The sequence below is a fragment of the Vipera berus genome (genome assembly GCF_964194415.1).
Source record: "Vipera berus genome assembly, chromosome: 1".
NCBI lineage: Eukaryota > Metazoa > Chordata > Lepidosauria > Squamata > Viperidae > Vipera > Vipera berus.
Genome location: NC_138202.1, coordinates 309,721,133 through 309,733,727, shown reverse-complemented (window position 1 = coordinate 309,733,727; position 12,595 = coordinate 309,721,133). Strand labels below are relative to the sequence as shown.

Genomic DNA, 12,595 nt, shown 5'->3' with positions numbered 1-12,595 from the left:
TGGGTCCAGAGGCCCAAATTTTGATCACATGACCATGGGAATGTTGCTACAGTTATAAGAGTGAGGAGCAGTCATTTTTCAGTGCTTTAAGTTGAACAGTCTCTATATGAATGACTGTAGGGCGAGGACTACCTAGAGTTGGGCTTGCCTACTAGAAAAAGATGTTTTATTTTAAAAAGAAGTATCAAATGCATTGCTTGAATATTGATAGATTATTTAAATAAATCAAATGAATTCCAGGAATGACAAGGCTAAGCACAAAAACCTTACCTCAATAGAGATAATTTCTGGGGATAAATGTGGTCTTGGTCACAAAAAGCGTGGACCTTAGAGCTGTAAGGAGCCCTCAATTTCCACAAACTAGTAAATATAAGGTCAGCTACCTGAAAGGCATAATACCACTAGTGTCCCAACTAATAAAGGCCAGCAGCCTGCATTTAGTACTTGTGGAAAAGCCATATATTTTTCCTAGTGAATTTGTTTCTGAATCAGTAAAAAAATGCAGGAAGGGAAAGATGTTGATGGGGAAAAACAGAAGTGTATCTACAGTAAAAAGGTTTGCCTGATCATGTGACCTAGCTACATACAGTATGTACAAACAATAAGGAGAGAGGTGGGAGGGACCTTGGAGGTCTTCTAGTCCAACCCCCTGCTCAAGCAGGAGATCAGATATCATTTCAGACAAGTTGTTTGTCCAATCTCTTCATAAAAACCTCCAGTGACGAGGCATCCACAAGGTCTGAAGGTAAGCTGTTCCACTGTTTAATTGTCCTCACTGTTTGGAAGTTTCTCCTTAATCCTAGGTTGCTTCTCTCCTTGATTAGTTTCTACTGTTTCTTTTCTTGCCTCTGGTGCTTTGGTCCCTCAGAACTGAAAAAAGTGTCTACTCTATAGCTTTGCATTTTTCTTTGTCCTCTCTTTCCTGAGAATTGTGGAAACATCTGGGTACACAGCCTGTCATGTAATCAGAGCTAGAAAAATAGATAAGGATTTGAACTTGCTCTCTTTCAGTAGAAAAGCTTTTGGGCCCCTTCATGCACCTTACCATAAAGTGATACGGAAGAGGAGAATGCATACATTAAATTCTCATTGTGGCCTGTGTACATTAACACTAAGCAATATAGATAATTGTTTCTAAATTGTAAGTACTCTGGGTTTCCAACCTCTAACTTGTCATTTGGTTTTTAAAATGTATTATGCTTTTATTGATACTTAAAAATAATCATGTAAAACTGAATGTTATCCTCTTCAATGTAGATCCCACAAAATGTGTGCAAATTGTATCTGTTGCACTTTTCAAAGTAGTACTCTAGTTTTCAATTGTGGTTTAGAACATTCATACTAGGTTTTAAAATGCAATTTAAAAGTCAGTTGCTATCTTGAAGAGAAAGAAAGCTAATAGATCACATGATATTTATTTTCCCTTTTGCCACCTGATAGTTTCACCTAATTAAGCTACCTGAATCAAGAACAATGTGAAAAAGCATAAAACAAAAGAAAGAAAAATCAAATCACCACTATGAGAATGGTGAAGCATTGTTATTTGCAGGTTGAAAAAGGAAAACTACAACAGTTAGAAAGAGAGATAGTTGATATAGAAGACATTCCTTGAAATGCAACATTGTCCAGCTATATTATCCTATAGTTTTAAAATTACTGATGCAAAAATAGATTGTCTTCCACATGTTATATGTGTGCAGCCCATATGATGATATACTGTGCCCTTCTATTGCCATTCACATAATGGATTTTTGTTCACAGTTCTGTTCACCAAAACTGCTTGAAATGAAAGGTAGAAAATACACAATTTAGTTGAAGGTTACAACTAAACTGCAGCTTTCTGCATTCCATTTAGAAGCTGTGATACCAAATTAGAATGTGGAAAGTTGCTATGGGAATTGAGGTATGCCCATAATTCCCAGGGAATTTTCCTTGGGAGTCCTCTGACTCTCACAATGATCATTTGCAGTAACACCCATGGCTTTCTTATGTAAATTGCTCTTCAGCAATGTAAATCAGTATGTCTGTACTTCAGTGGTCCACTCAGAATTTGAAGAACTTGAAAAAAGTATCTGGAAATATCTAAACACTCTGTTTCACAGACCAAACTTTTCTGTTGTAGTAAGAATGATTCTGTGGCAACTTTCATCAAGCATCACTCCCTTTTTGTATGTAACATGTTGCAACCTAGAGAGTTAAATGCTGGTGCAAGACAGGGCAAGTTATATTACGAAGAAAAATACAGGTAGTTCTCAACTTACAGCCATTCATTTAATGATCAACATTACAACAACACTGAAAAAAGTAACTTTTTGACGCAACAGTTGCAGCATCTCCATGGCCATGTGATCAAAATTCGGATGCTTGGCAACTTATTGTCATGCATGTTGTTTATGACAGTTGCAGTGTCCTGCAGTGCACCTTTGCGACCTTCTGACAAAGCCAATGGGAAGCCAGGTTCACTTAACAACCATGTTACTAACTTAACAACCGCAGTGATTCACTTAACAACTGTGGCAAGAAAGGTTGTAAATTGGGCAAAACTTACTTAACTACTGTCAACGGAAATGTGGGGCTCAATTGTAGCCATAGGTTGAGGACTCCTTGTACTATACTGTATAGGATAGGCCTCCCACAAGCCTTTTTCTGGGAGCCACCTAGAAAACATAAACCTTGGGCTTATTTCTTAATTTTCTGAGATTTGTCATATATTTAATAAATATGGAGAAGTTTTATAAATTGGAACAACTACTACTTTTCTTTTTTAAAGGCTTTTGTTCCCCATGTTGACATTACATGTCTTACTTCTTTCACTGCTCAGTCAAATCAGTTGATTGAAATCTCATGCATTGTTCATAACAAAATGAAGTATATTATTGTCTAATAATATAGGTAAAATGTTGAAGTATACAAATAGCACTTTCCTCCTATTAAAACACATATTTGAAGAAAGTTTTATTTCTCAGAAATATATACCGTATATACTTGAATATAAGCCGACTCGAATATAAGCCGAGACCCCTAATTTTACCCCCCAAAAATGGTAAAAGTTGGTGACTCGAGTATAAGCCGAGGCTGGGAAATGCAGCAGCTCACCTTATGCTCCTCTCCAGAGATCTTCCCTCAGCAGCGGCCGGCAAAGTAGCTCGCACGCGAAACAAGCCCGGCAGAGGAGCCGGAGCGGCGAGCAGAGGCGCCCGGCCCAGATCCTGCAAGGCCCGGCCGAGACGCACCCCCAGCAGCGGAGCTGCTCCGGCTCCTCTGCCGGGCTTGTTTTGCATGTGAGCTACTTTGCCTGATGCTGAGAAGACCCGCTTGGGCACTCGGGTTGGTGTCAGTCTCCGCAGGCCCTTCTCGTTTCCAGGAACGTCAAGCGCGCTTGGCTCCCCACCCCCACGGCAGGGCAGGGCAGGGCAGAGACTTGCTCGCCCTTCTGACGGCCCTGAAGAGAAACGAAGGGCTTGCAAACTCCCCGCGAGAAGCTGGGCGAAGCGCGCGGCTGGGCGAGTGTGTGCCTGCGCGCGTATTTACGAAAGAAACGCTCCGAGAGTTCTTCTTTCTCCGCCCCCTTGGGGGGAACTCTAGCGACTACTGTAGCCGCGCTTCTCTTCTCGGCTCCGAAAATAGGGATTTCTACTCTCTCTCTCTCTCTCTCTCCCCTCCCCACCCCGCATTCTCCTGCCTCTTCGATTGCGACAATAAAAGGGCGAAGGGTGCGCTGGTTTCTTCCTCCTTCCTCCCCCCCTCCCCTCCCCTCCCCGATTGTCAGGTGAGGCAGATGGAGGTCTGGCCGGGAGATTGTAGCCGTTTTGAAACGCCGCGTCTTGAAACGCCCGATCAGCTGATTTTCGGGTGGAAGAGCCGCGGCTTGAATCTGTTTGCATCTGCCTGAATTAGACCGAAACGGCCTGAATTTGACCAGAGTTGCTTTGTAATGGCTGGAGGAACTGCAGAGGAGGTCTTGCCGGGAGATTGTGGCCGTTTTGAAACGCCGCAGCTTGAAACGCCCGATCAGCTGATTTTCGGGGCGGAAAGAGCCACGGCTTGAATCTGCTTGTATTTGTTTGAACTTAACCAGAAACGGCTCGTAATGGCTGGAGGAACTGCGGAGGGAGTGAATGCTCCAGCCTGGAATATTTGGAAAGGCTGGGGGAACCGGATGAACTGCAGCTTAAGCGACTGTTGCCGGAGGAGCCATGGCTTGAAACGCCCCAGTTTTGGGGCAGCGTTTGCTTGTTCCCTCCCTCCCTCCCCTTTCCCTCCTCTCTAAATCCTTCCTTCCTTCCTTCCTTCCTTCCTTCCTCCCTCCCTCCCTCCCTCCCCTTTCCCTCCTCTCTAAATCCTTCCTTCCTTCCTTCCTTCCTTCCTTCCTTCCTTCCTTCCTTCCTTCCTTCCTTCCCCAGCCCTAATCCGGAAAGTGGAAGGAAAGAAGAGTAAAGGCTGGGCGGAGGAGGAGGGGAAGTGCAACCCTGCACTATTCAGCTCAGTGAAGTCACGCTTGAAACGGCTTGAAACGCCCGATCAGCTGATTTTCGGGGCGGAAAGAGCCACGGCTTGAATCTGCTTGTATTTGTTTGAACTTAACCAGAAACGGCTCGTAATGGCTGGAGGAACTGCGGAGGGAGTGAATGCTCCAGCCTGGAATATTTGGAAAGGCTGGGGGAACCGGATGAACTGCAGCTTAAGCGACTGTTCCCGGAGGAGCCATGGCTTGAAACGCCCCAGTTTTGGGGCAGCGTTTGCTTGTTCCCTCCCTCCCTCCCTCCCTCCCTCCCTCCCCTTTCCCTCCTCTCTAAATCCTTCCTTCCTTCTTTCCTTCCTTCCTTCCTTCCTTCCTTCCTTCCTCCCTCCCTCCCTCCCCTTTCCCTCCTCTCTAAATCCTTCCTTCCTTCCTTCCTTCCTTCCTCCCTCCCTCCCCTTTCCCTCCTCTCTAAATCCTTCCTTCCTTCCTTCCTTCCTTCCTTCCTTCCTTCCTTCCTTCCTTCCTTCCTTCCTTCCTTCCCCAGCCCTAATCCGGAAAGTGGAAGGAAAGAAGAGTAAAGGCTGGGCGGAGGAGGAGGGGAAGTGCAACCCTGCACTATTCAGCTCAGTGAAGTCACGCTTGAAACGGCTTGAAACGCCCGATCAGCTGATTTTCGGGGCGGAAAGAGCCACGGCTTGAATCTGCTTGTATTTGTTTGAACTTAACCAGAAACGGCTCGTAATGGCTGGAGGAACTGCGGAGGGAGTGAATGCTCCAGCCTGGAATATTTGGAAAGGCTGGGGGAACCGGATGAACTGCAGCTTAAGCGACTGTTCCCGGAGGAGCCATGGCTTGAAACGCCCCAGTTTTGGGGCAGCGTTTGCTTGTTCCCTCCCTCCCTCCCTCCCTCCCTCCCCTTTCCCTCCTCTCTAAATCCTTCCTTCCTTCCTTCCTTCCTTCCTTCCTTCCTTCCTCCCTCCCTCCCTCCCCTTTCCCTCCTCTCTAAATCCTTCCTTCCTTCCTTCCTTCCTTCCTTCCTTCCTTCCTTCCTTCCTTCCCCAGCCCTAATCCGGAAAGTGGAAGGAAAGAAGAGTAAAGGCTGGGCGGAGGAGGAGGGGAAGTGCAACCCTGCACTATTCAGCTCAGTGAAGTCACGCTTGAAACGGCTTGAAACGCCCGATCAGCTGATTTTCGGGGCGGAAAGCGTGCGGTGTTGTTGTGTTTTTTTTCCTCCCCCCGAAAGTGAACGGCAGCTTTCCGTACTAGTGTATTGGCATGTCAAGACACCAGCACAAAGACCAAGGTACAAGCAGCCCTCCTTCAGTCATTATTGAAACATTTGATCAGCCCAACTTCTTCTTCTTATTATTATTATTAAATCTGTTTTTTAACCAAGCGTGACTTCACTGAGCTGAATAGTGCAGGGTTGCACTTCCCCTCCTCCTCCGCCCAGCCTTTACTCTTCTTTCCTTCCACTTTCCGGATTAGGGCTGGGGAAGGAAGGAAGGAAGGAAGGAAGGAAGGAAGGAAGGAAGGAAGGAAGGAAGGATTTAGAGAGGAGGGAAAGGGGAGGGAGGGAGGAAGGAAGGAAGGAAGGAAGGAAGGATTTAGAGAGGAGGGAAAGGGGAGGGAGGGAGGGAGGAAGGAAGGAAGGAAGGAAGGAAGGAAGGAAGGATTTAGAGAGGAGGGAAAGGGGAGGGAGGGAGGGAGGGAGGGAGGGAACAAGCAAACGCTGCCCCAAAACTGGGGCGTTTCAAGCCATGGCTCCTCCGGGAACAGTCGCTTAAGCTGCAGTTCATCCGGTTCCCCCAGCCTTTCCAAATATTCCAGGCTGGAGCATTCACTCCCTCCGCAGTTCCTCCAGCCATTACGAGCCGTTTCTGGTTAAGTTCAAACAAATACAAGCAGATTCAAGCCGTGGCTCTTTCCGCCCCGAAAATCAGCTGATCGGGCGTTTCAAGCCGTTTCAAGCGTGACTTCACTGAGCTGAATAGTGCAGGGTTGCACTTCCCCTCCTCCTCCGCCCAGCCTTTACTCTTCTTTCCTTCCACTTTCCGGATTAGGGCTGGGGAAGGAAGGAAGGAAGGAAGGAAGGAAGGAAGGAAGGAAGGAAGGAAGGAAGGAAGGATTTAGAGAGGAGGGAAAGGGGAGGGAGGGAGGGAGGGAGGGAGGAAGGAAGGAAGGAAGGAAGGAAGGAAGGAAGGAAGGAAGGATTTAGAGAGGAGGGAAAGGGGAGGGAGGGAGGGAACAAGCAAACGCTGCCCCAAAACTGGGGCGTTTCAAGCCATGGCTCCTCCGGCAACAGTCGCTTAAGCTGCAGTTCATCCGGTTCCCCCAGCCTTTCCAAATATTCCAGGCTGGAGCATTCACTCCCTCCGCAGTTCCTCCAGCCATTACGAGCCGTTTCTGGTTAAGTTCAAACAAATACAAGCAGATTCAAGCCGTGGCTCTTTCCGCCCCGAAAATCAGCTGATCGGGCGTTTCAAGCCGCGGCGTTTCAAAACGGCCACAATCTCCCGGCAAGACCTCCTCTGCAGTTCCTCCAGCCATTACAAAGCAACTCTGGTCAAATTCAGGCCGTTTCGGTCTAATTCAGGCAGATGCAAACAGATTCAAGCCGCGGCTCTTCCACCCGAAAATCAGCTGATCGGGCGTTTCAAGACGCGGCGTTTCAAAACGGCTACAATCTCCCGGCCAGACCTCCATCTGCCTCACCTGACAATCGGGGAGGGGAGGGGAGGGGGGGAGGAAGGAGGAAGAAACCAGCGCACCCTTCGCCCTTTTATTGTCGCAATCGAAGAGGCAGGAGAATGCGGGGTGGGGAGGGGAGAGAGAGAGAGAGAGAGAGTAGAAATCCCTATTTTCGGAGCCGAGAAGAGAAGCGCGGCTACAGTAGTCGCTAGAGTTCCCCCCAAGGGGGCGGAGAAAGAAGAACTCTCGGAGCGTTTCTTTCGTAAATACGCGCGCAGGCACACACTCGCCCAGCCGCGCGCTTCGCCCAGCTTCTCGCGGGGAGTTTGCAAGCCCTTCGTTTCTCTTCAGGGCCGTCAGAAGGGCGAGCAAGTCTCTGCCCTGCCCTGCCCTGCCGTGGGGGTGGGGAGCCAAGCGCGCTTGACGTTCCTGGAAACGAGAAGGGCCTGCGGAGACTGACACCAACCCGAGTGCCCAAGCGGGTCTTCTCAGCATCAGGCAAAGTAGCTCACATGCAAAACAAGCCCGGCAGAGGAGCCGGAGCAGCTCCGCTGCTGGGGGTGCGTCTCGGCCGGGCCTTGCAGGATCTGGGCCGGGCGCCTCTGCTCGCCGCTCCGGCTCCTCTGCCGGGCTTGTTTCGCATGTGATTCTGGGCCAGGTGCTGCTGAGGGCGAGCAGAGGCGCCCGGGCGACCCCAGCAGCGTCAGGCAAAGTAGCTCGGCCGCGCGCAAGTCCTCGGTAAGTTCTTTTTTTTTTGTTGACTGGAGTATAAGCCGAAGTGGATTTTTTCAGCCCAAAAAGTGGGCTGAAAAATTCGGCTTATACTCAAGTATATACGGTAGTTATTTTGCAAGTAACGTATTACTCAATTTTATACCAGAACAGAAAACAAAACTGTAAAGAGATTTCTGAGACATTTTTTCCATTTTTTTTTAAAAAAGTAGCACTGCAGAAGCATCTGTGTAGAAAAAAAATCCTCTTCAATCATAAAGTTGCATAAATCATTGTGTTTATCTTATAAGAGTTTATTTTACACTCAGCTTTTGACAGAAAGATAGGAGAGCTCTCTCTCTCTCTTTTTTTTTCAATATATAGGATGGAATCCAGAGAAAGTAATAGTTGAGTTCATTAAAAATTGTAAATTGTTTGTTGCTGTATTTGAAAGGAGTTATTAAGACACAGAGGACAGTAAAGTTCAGCAACCAAAATATTTCTTTCTACACAGCTTTAAAAATAAAAGGTGTTCCTGCTATGAAGTAGAAAATGTAACCTTCATCCAAGTCTTTCAGCCTTTAGATCAGGGGTGTCAAACTGCCGGCCCGTGGGCCGGTTTCATCATACCAAAGCTGGGCCCACCCCATTGCTGGCAATACAAAAAGAGTTGCGATATGTCGCGACACATCACGTGACGAGTTTGACACCCGTGCTTTAGATCCTCGACAGGTGCAGTAAGGATAAATCTTGCTTAGAGGAACTGTAGGATATACATGTAACACATTGGCAAAGGTATACTAAGAAATTTCTAACTGTGTTTTGATTTTTCCTTCTAGCTTATTGTACAAAAGCCTGTATAACAATTTGCTTCTTAATAAAAAAAAATGCAATTGAAAATAGACATGGCTGTTACGGTTATGTGGAACAGAGGAAGTATAATCAGAATTCTACACTGGATTTAGTTATTGGCTTGCCTAGTTATGAAGTCTTTCCTCAGGCTTAGTTAGAACAATGACATCATCAACATAATGCACACTGAAACATCTGCTTCCACACTGTTCAAAGTGTTATTGTATTTACCAAGAAGAGCTATGATCATCCCTTTTTATATACTTAAATGTTCCATGTGATGGAAGAATTCAATCCTGACACACTTTTCATTTTATTCCAGCACATTGAGATTAGGCCATTAATGCCAATACATTTGTTACAAGGAACAGTAACAAATGTGACCATGAGTGTGTGTCTGTGTGTGGGACAGGAACCTTTTTCTTTTACAAATAGACTTGTGTCCATGCATAGTACACTAACACCTGCTAAGTATTCTAAGCCTTATTCAAACTCAGAGCCTCTTGTAGAGTCAGCAGCAGTAAGCAGGTTGTAATTTTTCTGAGAAAGAAAACCTGCCAAAAAATGAAGTCCAATTGTAGAGTTATTCTTAATGTGCTCCATCACTGTGCCTCTAGAGACTCATGAACTTTATGCCAACCAAAAAAGATTTTTAAATACCTGTATTAGAGTCTTGCTGTCCTCAGAAAGGATAATGTAGTGGGGTTTTTTTCTTGCTTCTAATTAGTAATTTAAGCATATGTTCAGCATTTAACTCTAAATGTTTGCCTTTTCCCCAAGCTCTAAGACAGCTGTCCAAGATGTGAATGCCTGAAAGCACTTAAATATCAACATCTGCTGAATTATATTAATGGAATGTAATATAATTGGGCATGAGCTGGAATTGATCAGAAATATATGACTATGGCCAAGGCAAATCTAAACCAATATTTTGTCTTACAAAGAAGTCACAGGTAACACACATCTGATGTTAATCACTAATCTGATCAGAGCACAAAATTCAGAATACCAAGGCTAAAAAATCTATGAAAATATTGAGAAACAGCATTTAAAACAGAATCAAAGGTAAATATTTTTTGTGGAAATTTCCTACTACTGTGGCATAGGAACTCATTTTAAAATTCTAATTAAAACAAAAGATTATGTTTAGGAACATTTCTGCGTTAAGGAACAATGCATAAAAGAGACAAATAGCTTAAACTCATTTCTAGTTGTTGAAGTACAATTTACTTGAGAATTCTAAAATGGATCATATTATATCAATCCCCTCTCCTCGCCTTAGATATTTTATGTCATCAACTCTATATTTCTGATCAAGCCTTTGTTAGCCAAACCACATTATCTTTCCACCTCCTCACAATCACTTTTCTCTCTTTTGAAGTGTTTTCACTAAATAGTAATAGCACTTAGTCTTATATACTACCACATAGTGCTTTACAGCACTCTCCGGGTGGTTTACAATATCAGCATATTGCCCCCAACACTCTGGGTACTAATTTTACCAATCTTGGAAGTTACTGCAGTGAATCTAAAGTGCCTGGGCCTTTAGATACAATTGGTTAATGAAAGTTATTTTCTAGAACAATGGATGGCCGAACATCAAACTAAGCTAATGTTAAAGCCCTACTCAGCTTGGAAACTGTGATAGAAATTTAAATATCCTATGAGAGTGAGAGAGGGAGAGTGGTTACTTAAGAAAACATCATTGGGTGCTCAAGATTGATCTAATTATCTGATCTAGTATCTGGGTACAATTTCACAAAGCAAACTGGCATTCAAATCAGTTTGGATTGATTTCTCCTTCTGCATTAAGGGGACTAAATTGTTTGCTGCAAATCTCAGCCAGGATTATAAAAGTGGGATAAGGTGAATGATTTATTAGTTGAGCAGCTAAAATTGTCAAAACTGAGTTGAATTTCAAGCTCAGGCTGCTATTATCAACTGCTGTCAGAAAGTTCTAACTGCTTCCTTTTTACTGCAAAGTTTCTTGTGTTGTCATTTTGGTAATAATAAATTGATAATAAAACACGTCTGTAGATTTCCTATTTATGTACTTATTTGTTTGTTTAAAAGAAAAAAAGAAATTAGGGCAAACCAGTGCTTTGATCAAAGGATCTAGTTCAGTGGTGTCAAACTGCTGGCCCGCAGGCCGGACATGTCACCAGGAAACCGCACCCACCCCATTGCTGGCAATGGAGAAAAAGCTGTGATATGTTGCGTGATGTCATATGACGTCGCGAGTTAGACATGTCTGATCTAGTTGCTAGTCTCTGGAGCCAAGTCAATCTGGATGATCTTGGGGCATTCTGTCCTGATACAGCTATTCCTTATGTTTAACCATATCAAGTTGCAGAACAGAAGATGAAAGGGGCAAGATTTTTTCCCAAAGTTTCAGAATGATGGTACCCCAACCTCTCTTTTTCCTTCACCATTAATAGCCTGACTGGCCCTCTCCACTTTTAGAACTTGCGAGGTCTTTGCCTGCTTCTTTCAAAATACTGCATGTTAATTTCCCAATTGGCTCTCCACTACTTGCCTAATTTCACTCTACTTTCATAGGATTTTTCAGTCCAGAGAGCCTGAAATTATTCTTCTATTGGATTGACATTTCAATGGACAGGGTAATATAAAAAAGCACAGTTTTTTTTAAATCAACTGATAGCCTCTATTTTATATTCCAATTGCATACATAGTATTTCTCTCTTTGATACTATTATTATATACCACAAAATCCACATTAAATTATGATATTTCTGGTTATGAAATGCAAAATTCAATATATTATTTTACTAACCACATCTATTCACGGCTGTTGAAAAATGCTGTAATTGATGGTTTCACTTATTTTTGGCAAAAATGTATTGCAATTAAAAATTTTCTTATCTTAGGTAAATTAAAAGTCTGTCCCAATGAACAGATGATTTGTGGAAAAAAGGCAAGATTGCCATATCTTGCTTCTAGAAGGTCAAATAAGAATCACTTTAATGCTACTGAATTTGTTACATCTATGTAACAAAAACATAGTCATCTGAATCATCAGGAGAAAACGGACAATCGTTCATTTTAAAAGAGATTTTGACAAACCTGATGAAAGAAAAATGCTTTACCACCAGAAGTTTTTGTTCTAATCTATCTTCAGCCCCAACTTTTATTTTTCAGCACCCTCATGATTACAGAGTATCAAAATAGAAGATAATATAAACATACAAATATAACTGACTTGGTATATGAAAATAATCTGAAGCTCAACAAAGATGCATCTGATAAAATAGAACATGATTAAATGTGAGCTATATTTAAATAAATAAACAACTCCCCACCAAACAGATTATTGATTTTAATTTTATATTTTCCTTTAGTATCACTCAACCTGCCGATTGGAGCAATTTTCACATCCTCCAGAGATCAATTTTTTTGGGGGGAAAAATCAACTGTGTTATTTTACTAATGGATTCACTGGCCATAAAATCCAAGTCTTAATATTTCTATCAACCTTTTGATTCTGTAACTGTAACTCTCATTTCTAGTATTGTGAACAAACAATGGTAATTGCACTTGTAATGCTTGTGAAAAATATGTGATAAACAGAGGAACTGCTATTTTATTCATGGTAAATCAAATCTCATTTTAAAGACAGTTGTGCTTTACTGTTCCTAAATATGCTATGGAGATAAACAGATAGCAGACAGACATAGAAGACATAAAAAAAAAGAAACAAATATTTATTTTATTCTATATGTATTAACTTGTTTCTCTGATTATATAAAAAAGATTATATTCAGCGTTACCTGTGCCTCCCTTTTAAGCAGTCAGAGGCAGAGATAGTCATTGCATCTCACTATATGATTAGCAGTTATCCAACTAGGTAAAATATTAGCT

General features: G+C 43.3%; 1 protein-coding gene across 4 annotated transcripts in view; it reads right to left on the bottom strand.

Annotated features, from left to right (window-relative positions):
• The window catches only part of GPATCH2 (G-patch domain containing 2), a 107,054-nt gene that overhangs the window by 26,824 nt on the left and 67,635 nt on the right, over positions 1 to 12,595 (bottom strand). The gene's annotated exons all lie outside the window — the stretch shown is intronic.